Genomic DNA, 12,008 nt, shown 5'->3' on the forward strand with positions numbered 1-12,008 from the left:
TACTTCTGCAACCCCTGCGCCCAAAGACTCTTCCAGTTGGCATTGTTCTCTCTGGCTTTTTTTTTTTTTTTTTTTTTTTCCTCAAATGCTCTAGAGCACTTATAACATATATATGTCCATATCTCCATACATTCAGCGAAATGTATGTATATATATGTCAATTAGTTTTGAGCAGTCAATTACGCACTGCACAATTACAGTGTCCGAGTCACAATATTAGCCGCAATAGATCAGTTAAGTTAATTCACACAATATCAACATTTGACACCAGCTCAAATGAACTGCGAGCATTGAATATGCGCTCTGCTAGAAAGTTAATGCTGTGGTTGAGTTATGCAAAAGGATGCAAATGTATAGATATATATATTTGTTCAATATATTATATATAAGCTGTCTCATTTTTTAAATAAAAATTAAATAAATGTTAAAGCCAAATAAATAAAATTGCATACGAAGAAATCAAAATACAGCAGACTCCGGTTATAGCGACTCTCAAAGGACCGTCGGTATATCTAAAAGACGCTTTGCTCATATAAGTTTGTTTGGGGACCAGAATTTGCGTCGCAATAACCGTACGGATGCTATAAGCAGAGTCGTTATAACCGAAGTCTGCTGTATTTTGATTTCTTCGTATGCAATGATTTTTTTGGTTTTAACATTTATTTAATTTTTATTCTACTGTATATTCATACATTATTGTTGTGTTTTTTTTTTTTTTTTTTTTTTTATTGCACTCTATTATAAAGTCTGAATTTTCAGCTACTCAAATAAATCAATAAAATAAAATAAAAACTTTTCTTATAACACGTTTTATCTAATACTAAGATCGCTTTCTTAACATAACCCCGACAAGTTTGCTCTTACAACATTTCATTCTTATCTCAAACTCTTTTGGCTAGCGTATCTAAAGTTCGGTGTGTCAAGCACTCAAATTACCTTTCATCCTTCCTTCTCATTTATTTCTTCATCTTTTTTTTCGCACTGGCAAATTTCACTTTCAAGGTCACCAGACTAACTTTTTCTCCTGGTCTATAATCTTTTTTGATTGTTGTGATGTTTCTCTACTATATACACACACACAATAGGTATGTGTGTGTGTGTGTCCCGTTCGCCCATTAAATTATCATGTTCGGCTGCTTCGGCCTTTCGACATTCATTTTGGGCCAATTTGCAATTATGTTGCGCTTGTGCTTGTTGTTGTTGTTGCTGTTGTTGTTGCTTTGTAGTATATTATTATTATTCTTATTATTATTATTACTTTCAACAGACACCACAACAACATCAACAACAACAACAACAGCTGAAAGAACAATTTTATATATTATGTTGCCCGAAACAAAGTGATTGACTTCTGATTGACTTGCTGATATGTGCGGAACAAGTTGAGCGCAGATCTTTGAGCACGAATCCTGAGAACGGGTATTTCTCTTCTTGACTCAATGATGATTTTTAGCATATCAGTCGAGGTAATTAGTTGAGGAAAGAGTGGCATGAAATTTGATAAAGATCTTGTATATCAATTAAAATTATGTAAGAGAATTTTAAAATAGATTATATTATATATAAGGTCATTAGAATGTATATGTATATATATGGTGTTGTAAAATAGCTGGCATAGAGTCGATAGAACTTTTATTGGCAACTCATATGCTTATTAAAATTTGATGTGGACTATTTATTAATATAATTTTTGATTACGTAATAATAACGAAGAAATCCATTCAATTTCTGAAATATTTTCAGCTAGATATAGAATGTGTATCATCAGGTCAACAAAGCACATATTAAATTAGTCATAATCACAAACTATTTTTAACGTGTTCAGTGTATACAAAACAAATAAATTTAGCATTTATAAAAAAAAATAAATAAAAACATATATTTATTATATATACTTAATGTTTTATATAGTCTAACAATATCAACTGCTGTGCAATTAATCATATGATGTTATTTATATTATTATTATGATAGGTCCTAAACGCTGTTATATTGAGCAAGGAATCTTTTCATCTTGAATGAATTTTCAATCAAGAAGTAGTCGCAAATTCCAGTTTTACTTACGTCTGCTGTAGTTTTTCATGGCCAAATTGGCTTTTGATTAGTTGATATGCAAAAATATCTATACATACTGAGGAAAATTTGCCTAAATATAGATACATATATACACTCATATACACCTATATCCATGTAAAGATATCATCCCCACAAAGCCACCGAAATTGAAGTCTTTGAAGACATTGCAGACGCTGTTACGCATTTGTGGACACATTAAGCTGGTTCGTCCTTTGGACTACCTAAAACACAGCTAGAGCATTGGCAGTTGGCCGGCAGTAGTTGAGCAGGCTGTAGACAGTGGCAGAGTGGGGCTGCCCCAAATTGAAATCAAGTCACGTATTTGATTAAACATGGCGACTGCCATGTTAGACGCTCCAAACTCCAGCTGCAGAGCTAACGAGACAAGAGCTGCACTGGCTGTGGCTGGAGCTGGAGCTATCGTCGCTGCTCACCTTCACATCCGCCTCGGTTGCGACCATCAATGGCCTAATTGCACTTATTATTATATATATGTATAGATATATAGGGGTATATATATATATATATATAGGTAGCGTAGCCGGCTCGAGCGGCGGCTCGTTTAGAGAGCTAAGAAGTCATTATGAAATTTCTCATCACACTTTCAACGCGCGCAGTTGGTTTTTAGTTGTTTTGCTGTTGTTGTTGTTGTTGTTGCTAACATTTTCATTCACTTCATAAATCATTTGCGCGTTGCATGAAAATTGAATTTGAGAATTAATTGAAAATTTCATGGCAAATCGCATTTTGGAAAAGCTGCCAAAGAAACAACGATGAGAACTTGAGAGCTTCAAGCGGACGCCATATTTAATGATGCTGAAAGCAGCGATATATATGTATATATATACTTGTACACATACATATATAGCTGCGTAGGCTTTTGCTGCATGCCTATTTTGCATGCCACACACTCACACACACACACACACACACGCTTGCATAGTTTGTATTACCGCAAAAACCGAAAAGACTTTTGCCAAGACTTTTTTGCCTCACTGTCGAGTGGTTATTGGCCAAGTTCCTTAGCTGCTTGCAATGAATGCGATTTTTTCTTTGTTGTTGTTGTATTCGCCCCACTCTGAATGCTGCGGCTGCTTCTTCAGCTGCGGCTCTTTTTTTTTTTTTTTTTTTTTTTGCCCCGTTGAGTAGTACAAATAAGTTGTATGCGGTTTGGCCAGCTCTCGCTCCGCCGATGCGTTGTGCGCATTTTGGGCTTTTGGCTTGGGTGGTTCGCCTTTTGCTAGCACGCAAAACAACACCAACAACAGCTGCCACAAACCACCACAACAACAGCAACAACAACAATGACGGAGACGACGACGACGACGACAACGTCATGCCATATAAGCCACAAGCGTCGGCCATAATGCGTTGCTGTTGCTGCATATACCTGACTGTATATATACGTATGCATGTATGTATATAGATATGTATATATGCATTTGTATGTACGTGTATTGTGTATGTCTGGCTTTATGCACGCGTACCGCACGTACACGCAACATGCAACAGCAGCAGCAATATGGCGTCGTCTATAGCAGAAACCCTGCCTACCATAAGTACATGTACAGCTGTATGGGTAAGTATAGGTGTAGCTATAAGTATACGGATATGAAGTGCAGCAGAAAAAAAAGTGAAGCAAGCAAGAGAGTAAGATCTGACCTTGCCTGACTAGTTAGATGACCTGTTAAGTGCTATAAAATAAGATGTACATATGTATGCAACATATACAACATATACAACACATACAACATATACAACATATACAACATATACAACATATACAACATATACAACATATACAACATATACAACATATACAACATATACAACATATACAACATATACAACATATACAACATATACAACATATACAACATATACAACATATACAACATATACAACAAATACAACAAATACAACATATACAACATATACAACACATGCAACATATACAACATATACAACATATACAACATATACAACATATACAACATATACAACATATACAACATATGCAAAATATACAACATATATAACATATACAACATATACAACATATACAACATATACAACATATACAACATATACAACATATACAACATATACAACATATACAACATATACAACATATACAACATATACAACATATACAACATATACAACATAAACAACATATACAACATATACAACATATACAACATATACAACATATTCAACATATGTTGTCCCCAAGTCTTGTCTACCCTTAGGTAACCCACCTGCTTACAGGGTATCAAAAGTGAGGAGCAGCTCAGCGCCTTCATTGGAATGCCGCTGTAAATTTGTATTTCTCTTGTGCTTCTTCCTCTTCTACTTCAACTACTCCAACTACTACCACTACCTCTTCATGTTGCCCATCTTCTCCGCCATTCGTACGCATTGCGGTTGAACGTTTTGTAAGCATTCGAAGCTATATTATTTTTTTTTTTAAATGCCTTGCTGTTTGCATAGCTAATGCAAATGGCAGCTCTTCAAGAGTCGAGCGCAAATTGCGTATACGCAGCATAGGCCGAACTTAAGTAAATTATGCAGAACAATTGCTAATTGAGACTTTCGACTAAAGCTGCGATTTAGCTAAACGTTCATTGAATCTTAAGATAACAGACAAGATGATCTACTATGATAATTGATAGTTTTATAAGCCCACATCGCCCAATTATTAGTGAAGCTCCAACTGAGAGTATTACTTTCTTATTTGTCAACATCTGATCTAATCGTAATTGTTGGCCCTGGCAAGTTGCTTCGCTCGGATGACAAACAAAAAACAGCACCTTTCAGCAGCTTTGATTGAAGTTTGCGATGTTGTTGCAATGGAAAATGTAGCGTATTGATGGCGCCGAACCACTCAGCTGGAATGTCATGTTAGATGGCAACAAACATGACGCTCCATGGCAAAAAGCTGACCAGCTAATTGCATATTTGCATAGCCAGCCGAGAGAGTCGCTCGAGAGTCGGGTGCGTTTGTAAGTAGAACACGATGCAGCAAAAAAAAAAATAAAAATAAAAGCAGAACAAACAAAACCAAAACCCAACGACAAACTCAGGTAAAAAAACAACCAGAACAACAACTAGTCAAGAAGCAGAAGCAGGCGATTGGGAATTTGTGGGGTGTGGCTGACATGGAGGCCATGTCGAATACGTCCGCCAAACCAATTTGCATGTAGCTGCAGCAACAACTACAACAACAACAACAGAAACAGCAACAGGAGCAAAGGCTGCTGCAACGAATGCAACAGCAATCACTGCAAATAGTAAAAGCAATCGCAATAGCAATACGAATCACATCACACACAGTCAAATATATACATATGTGTATGCATATATACATGCATATATCCATCAATCCAGTCTTACGTACGACCATCTATCAATGCATCAAGCAAGGCATTCACCAATCCATTCATTTCCATAGAAATGTGCGAAGATTATATGTTTCGTCAAACGCGAAATTGCGCACGAATATGCCAAGCGACGAAAAGCCCCCACAACAAACACACACACACACACACATATAAACACAACACACTCCCCTGCTATTGGAGTTTACAATGTTTTTTTTTTTAGTTTTCTTTTTTTTTTTGTTTGGCGCAGTTGAAGCGGTTTTGAGGCTGCATGCATACATCATTTACATACATACACACATTCATGCATACATATATATATTTACATAGCATTTACACACAAACACACACACGCACACTTGGCTCTACCTGACTGAGTGTCGTTTAACTGTCGCTGCAGCCAACTAAAACGGGGCGTATGAGTATTGCGCTTGCCTCCATACCCTTTCCTCTGTACCCATAGCAAAAAAAAAGGGTTCGCATCTGCAGGGCTGCTATTGGGCGTGTTATTTTTGTTTTTTTTTTTACAACTTCTTCTTGTGTTACTTCTTCTTCATTGCTCTGCACTTCGAAAGTCTCACACAGGCAGGTCGTGAAAGCTTCTGTGGATTTGCATTTCTTTTGCTTCTTGAGCTTGTTCAGCTGTGCTAAACAGTGGTTCCATTTATAAGAGATTTTGTTTGTAATATTGTTTTTTTTTTTTTTAATTTACTATATTTAAAAAAAATAATAATAATAATAATACTATAAATTAAAAATATATATATGCTGTATATATATCGTCATGAACATAATTATAAAAATCCATTACTCATTTCTTGGACAATTAAAATATATGTTACAAATTCTTATGAAAATTATTAACTATAATAAAACTCCATCAACAAATTAATATCTGTGTAACCATATATTAGAACTACTTTGATATGCCATAAATGCATATATATACACATATGCACATATAGACATTCTTACAACATGGCAGGCATCAATTGTGAACGTAGGACAAGCCAGTTATTTAATTCTTTTAATATTTGATGACAATATTTTCTAATTGCAGACACTGTGCAAAATTCTCATATAACATTGTGTGTGTATGTTTCGGGTGCGGGTGTCGGTGTGTATGTGTGTTTGTTTGCATGACCAAGTGGGACGTGCTGAAATGTACTTTGCATACCTGCAGAACGGTTTCGCTCTTCCCCCACACTGCTCTCATAGCACGACCATTGTTGCAGAGAAAAAGTCTCAAACGATTACTGGCTCGCGAGCCCACCCACTCGTGCTCACTCTCTCTGTGTCTCGTACCGATGCCCATTCCATGGCATTGTACGATGATTGTTCCTCATGTGGATGTTACGACCTTTCTCGCCACTTTGTTTTTCAAACGTTTTGTATACACTTTGCTGAGGGCATTATAAAATTGTTATTAATAATAAAATTCAATATTGTATTATACAGCTCTTATAAAAATGAGATGCCGAGGGCAGGCATTGTGATGACTGTATAAGAGAATATTTACACATAGCCGTTGTTGTTTTTCTTTTTTTTATTTGGATACAGCAGAGAGCTAGAGCGGGAGAGGTATACAAATATTTTCTACTCATTTACGCCATTGGTTGCAGGGCTTGCGATCCCGTTATCCTAGTTTTGTACTCAGCGCAGATTGTGAGAGCAAAGCAGCTTTTTAAAAGCTATCTAGTCGAAATTAGCTAAGTTGCAAACCTAAGCAGGCAATTAATTCAGTCTGTGATCGAGTGTCCTACTGATCGTTTGTAATCTGTGTTTATTTTGTTTAATTAGTTTATTTTTTTTTTCAAGTGTCTGGACTAGTTAAGTAATAAAAAAAATATTACATACAGTGAATGAATGGTGTGTGTTAGTAAATAGTGAAATCAAGAAATTATCCATTATTCTTCTACGTTAAATACATATTTTGAGTATCGGTGCGTTGTGTAATAGTTATTACAGAGCTTTTTCACGAAACAGAATTTGGCGGCATTTGCACTTACATATGTAACTGGCATACAGAGAGAGACACAGAGAGAGTGAAAGAGAGCACGAAAGAGCGAAAGAAATGTAAGTATTCACGTACATATAAACTCTTAATCTTGTCACGAAATTCGTAACGCATGAGAGAGGATAATAGGATGAGCTAAATAAACAGCTGCGATGTGTCTGTGAGGGCATTTAATCTGCGGCTTGTCGGAGATATACGATATATTTTCCTGCACTTTCCATTCTCCACTCTTCTCTTCTCTTCCATTTAGTTTTTAGTTTTTGTGGATTCACCTTTGCCGCACTTGTGTTCTAGTCTCGGGCTGCTGCTGTTGGGCATTAGTTGCGGACTCACTAGTTCCTATTTTCTTTTTCATTTTCTTCGTCTTTTGCAATAACAATTATTTCTTGACTGCACTTTAGCAGCAGAGGCATCAGCAGCAGCAAATGCCAGGCTCGCTGGATGTTCATTATAAAATTCCTGCAGCAATCGCAGCTGTGGTGTGGAAAATATATTCAATTCGAATATGCAAAATGGCTAAAAACGAATAACGAATAACGAATAGAAAAATTCACTGGGCAATGGCAGTCGCCAGGCATTACGTGTCTGTCAGACATTTCCGTATGGCGCATGCAAAAAATCTATAAAATGTGAAACGCGCCCCAAAACTATTTTTACTAACTGTGCGAATACTTTTGTGTACAAGTGTTCGTATATATACTCGTATATTCAGTTTAGTCTGCATATACATATATACTATATGTATATACCCGTTTTATGACATACGCCATCACGAATGCGAATATGAATACCAAAATAAAAATAATAAAAAAACGTTCTTATCTCGCACAAGCAAAAGGAGCACAAAATCAAGACCCAAAACGTGGCTACTGGAGCTGAGGCAAAAGTGCATGGGCGTAGGGGCAGTCGAGTGGGCGCACAGTGGTAAATTTTCACTAGATTTCAAATACCAAAAATTTTAAATACTCTTAAAATATTCAATATATAATTAGAGAGAGAAAGAGGGAGAGATAGAGATAGAGAGAATTAGAAATAATTCAAATCAAGAGCTCTAGCTCTGTATTTTCTTCGTTCTTCTTTAATATTTGAAAACCTCTCTTCTCTCTCCTTCAAAAATTTCTTCTAAATTTCAACTCAAAGATTTTTTATTTTCTGCCACACCTTGCTCAGCTTTAGCCCCACTGTGCGCTGTGGCGCAGTGCGGTGCGGGGCGTGTCGCTAGCCAAGCTGTCAGCGTTAGCGTCATGGCCGCCGTCATTCGCGACCACGTCCAATGCGCGCCGCGTTCTGATTCGTTTCGCTTTTTGCATGACTTAAGATCATAAAAAAATATGAATTCGTTTTTGTTTTTCATTTTTTCATTTTTTTTTTATTTTTTATTCTGCCGCTGCTTGAGTCTAAAGCAAAAGTGTAGCAACCAAGTTTTGCCTTTTTTCTGTATTTTTTGCCTTCGTTCTTTGTTGTTTTTTTGTTTTTTCTTGCGGTCTGGTCATAATATTTAACGTGCGGACTGGGCCGCTTTACATAACCTGGCCGCAACCCCGCATAGCCGCGTTTTCGTTGCTTTCGGGCTGCTTTTCATTAGCTCGCCTTGGGTTTTATTGCCTTTATATACATGCTATATATGCGCGCCATATTGGCCCGCAGCCTGGACACATCCACGACCACGACCACGACCACGACTACGACCAAGCTAAAGTCCGTTTCAACATGGATATCCACCATCTTTATCGCTGGTTCTTCACTGCGCTTCGTTTCGTTAGTTTTTTGGGGGGCGCGCGTTGCTTGGCAGATTAATGGGCGCGATAAGGTCGCTCTCTACCAGTCGGTAGGTGTAGCCCGGACTCCAAGTCCAGACCTGGCCCAGGCGCTCCAACTTCAATATGGTAGCTTTTACGCTAACGATATTGAAAAATACAAAAAACAAAACACATCATGGCAGGCAACAGTTGTGGTTGTTGTTGCTGTTGTTGCTGTTGTTGCTGTTTCTCCTGGAATGCTGTTCGGGCAAAAAGCCAAAGGGCGCAGCACCTCGCAATGCGGCTTTCTTATCTGCATCAGCAAATCTTTAGCCAATCCCGCCCATTTCGCCAGAGCTGCAGCACTATATGAATCAGAATATGAAAAGCTGAAACATAAAAAAACATAGCCAGGCACATATTTAATTCGTTGTGCAGATGCCAATGACTGACGCAAGATAAGCTTGAACTCCAACTCGGATACAGCCAAAACGAATGAACTTTCTATATTTGTAGATCTAACTTATTTATAATTTGCATTTGCGAATGCAATAGTTCAATGAAAAGCTGTCACTCACTGCTCAACCAATCAGGCTAACTGATTTGTGCAGTTATTGTTCGCGTTGACCAAGTGTCAACTGAATCGGTAAATGAATTAAGTATAATTGCGATGCATATAGATATGCATTTAATACTGTTTGTGGCATTTGATTGCAGTTTGCGGTTCATCATCCGCTCGCCAGGCGGCGCGATCCGTTATGGATACCGCTGAATGCATTTCACTGAGGTCTATCGATATGCAAATTAATTGCAATTGAACTTTAATGCGTTCATTAGAGTGCATTATAGAAATAATCAGAAAGGGGCTTGTGGGCAGGTGGTGCGAGGGGGGAGGAGATCCGTTTGGAAAGCGGCAAAAAGCGATCGTTGACCAGCAATGAGCACGTGTTAATTGACATCTTAACTGCATTTAATTCAATGCAAATTGGCTGCAATCAACAGAGAAATGCGACGGGATATGCTAGCTAACAGCCAACTGGTAACAGCTAACAGCTAACAGCTAACAGCTAAACAGCAGCCGACCAACCTTCTGTGGTCTGACCCGTGCCAAGCTGGTGGCCTTGCTTCCTTCCTTCCGCTAATCATTGGCCAATGATCAGTGATCAGCGCAGAGCAGCGCACGACACAGGAACAGGGCCTAATCAATGCAAATCAAACTCGAAATTAGATGCAAAATTAATGCAAACGCGCGCGAGCCAACAAAATCAACAAACGGATGTTAGCACTCATCGCTACCTTGGGCCACGCCCACTTTGGCCCCTTTTGTGTAGTGGACATGGAAAAAACGCAATCGCTGATAGCTTCATTGGATAGCAAGCATATCCGGTTGTGCACATCAAAGGGCTTCCTTGGCGCACAGCTAAGCAGGTTTAAGTACCCTAGATTTAGGGTATAGAAAGGGGTATGCTGAGGTTGCAGTGACAAGATTATATATCCTAGACATGAGAGGGTAAAATATATTAGAGTTCATTTTTATGTTAAATAGCTGGAGAGATTATCATTTCAGAGTTTTCATTAGTTTAATAAAAGATAAGAACTATTTGTGAGATACTACATAAAAAAAATATCTAAAAATGTATAAGATATATATATATACCATATATATATATATACCATATATTACAATATCAGAAATTATATAAGGTATATTTGTTGACTTCTCTTAAGCTTTATTTCTATTCATATTAATGTTTTCATGCCTTAAGCTTTGTATAGGATATTTTAGAGTATGGCAGCTCAAACTAATTGCTTTAACTAACAAATTAATATTTTGAACACAACATATGTTGTTTTTAATATCCGGCTGCCCACTCAATGTAGTCTAACATAAGATGGGCAAGTCTTAAGTGCCTAAGCCCTAAGCTGACTGCCGTTGCTTCGCCCAGTTCCGTTGTCAACGCTTAAGATAGATGCAGAGATATATAATATAAAATAGATGTAGAACCTACATTTCAGTTTATAGGTAACAGGTTCTTTTAAGTTCATTATTAATCAAGTAAGACACGGCAAGCTATAGGCACTTATAAGGTTGCTGAGGTCAGAGCTTCTTGGAGAGTCTCAAATTGAAATGTACTAAAATGTATTAAAATGTATTAAAAATCCACTTCTTAAAAATGAAAATGAACTCTCCTAATACAGATAAAATTTTGGCTTGTTTATATTATGGTGGGTTGGATCTTTTGATTGCCTTCAACAATTGTTTATGAATCGGATATTTGAATAAATACTTATTAATAAAATAAAATACAATTACATTTTTGCTAAGCTAGTATATAGATCTAGTCAAAGCTTTTAAGCCATACCGAAGAAAATAACAAATATTTCCACTAGCAACAACAATTGCTAGATAAATTCATAGCAATCATAGCATAACTTATTCTCATTGATATACAATTTTTGTGTTAAGACATAATTTTGATTTGCATTCCGTCCGGCTAATTGATATTGAACACTTGAATACAGTCATATAAATATTGAGCACAAATTCACACATCAACGTGTGCACGTTGCAAATGGAAATTGAGTGCTAATTGAGGCGCAAGGAAAACTTTGACCAATTACAAACAACAAAAAGTAATAATAAAATAAAACTTTGCCATTGTTGTTGCTACTGTTGCTGCGGCCAACTGACAACGACTGAAAAGCAAATGAGTATTGGGAAAGAAAAAAAGCTACTACCTGCTGCTAATCAGGCAACAAAATTATTATTATTAAACTACGCTCGTTCGTTGA

Source organism: Drosophila arizonae, chromosome 5 (genome assembly GCF_054131065.1).
Source record: "Drosophila arizonae isolate 15081-1271.41 chromosome 5, UAZ_ARI_1.0, whole genome shotgun sequence".
Lineage (NCBI taxonomy): Eukaryota > Metazoa > Arthropoda > Insecta > Diptera > Drosophilidae > Drosophila > Drosophila arizonae.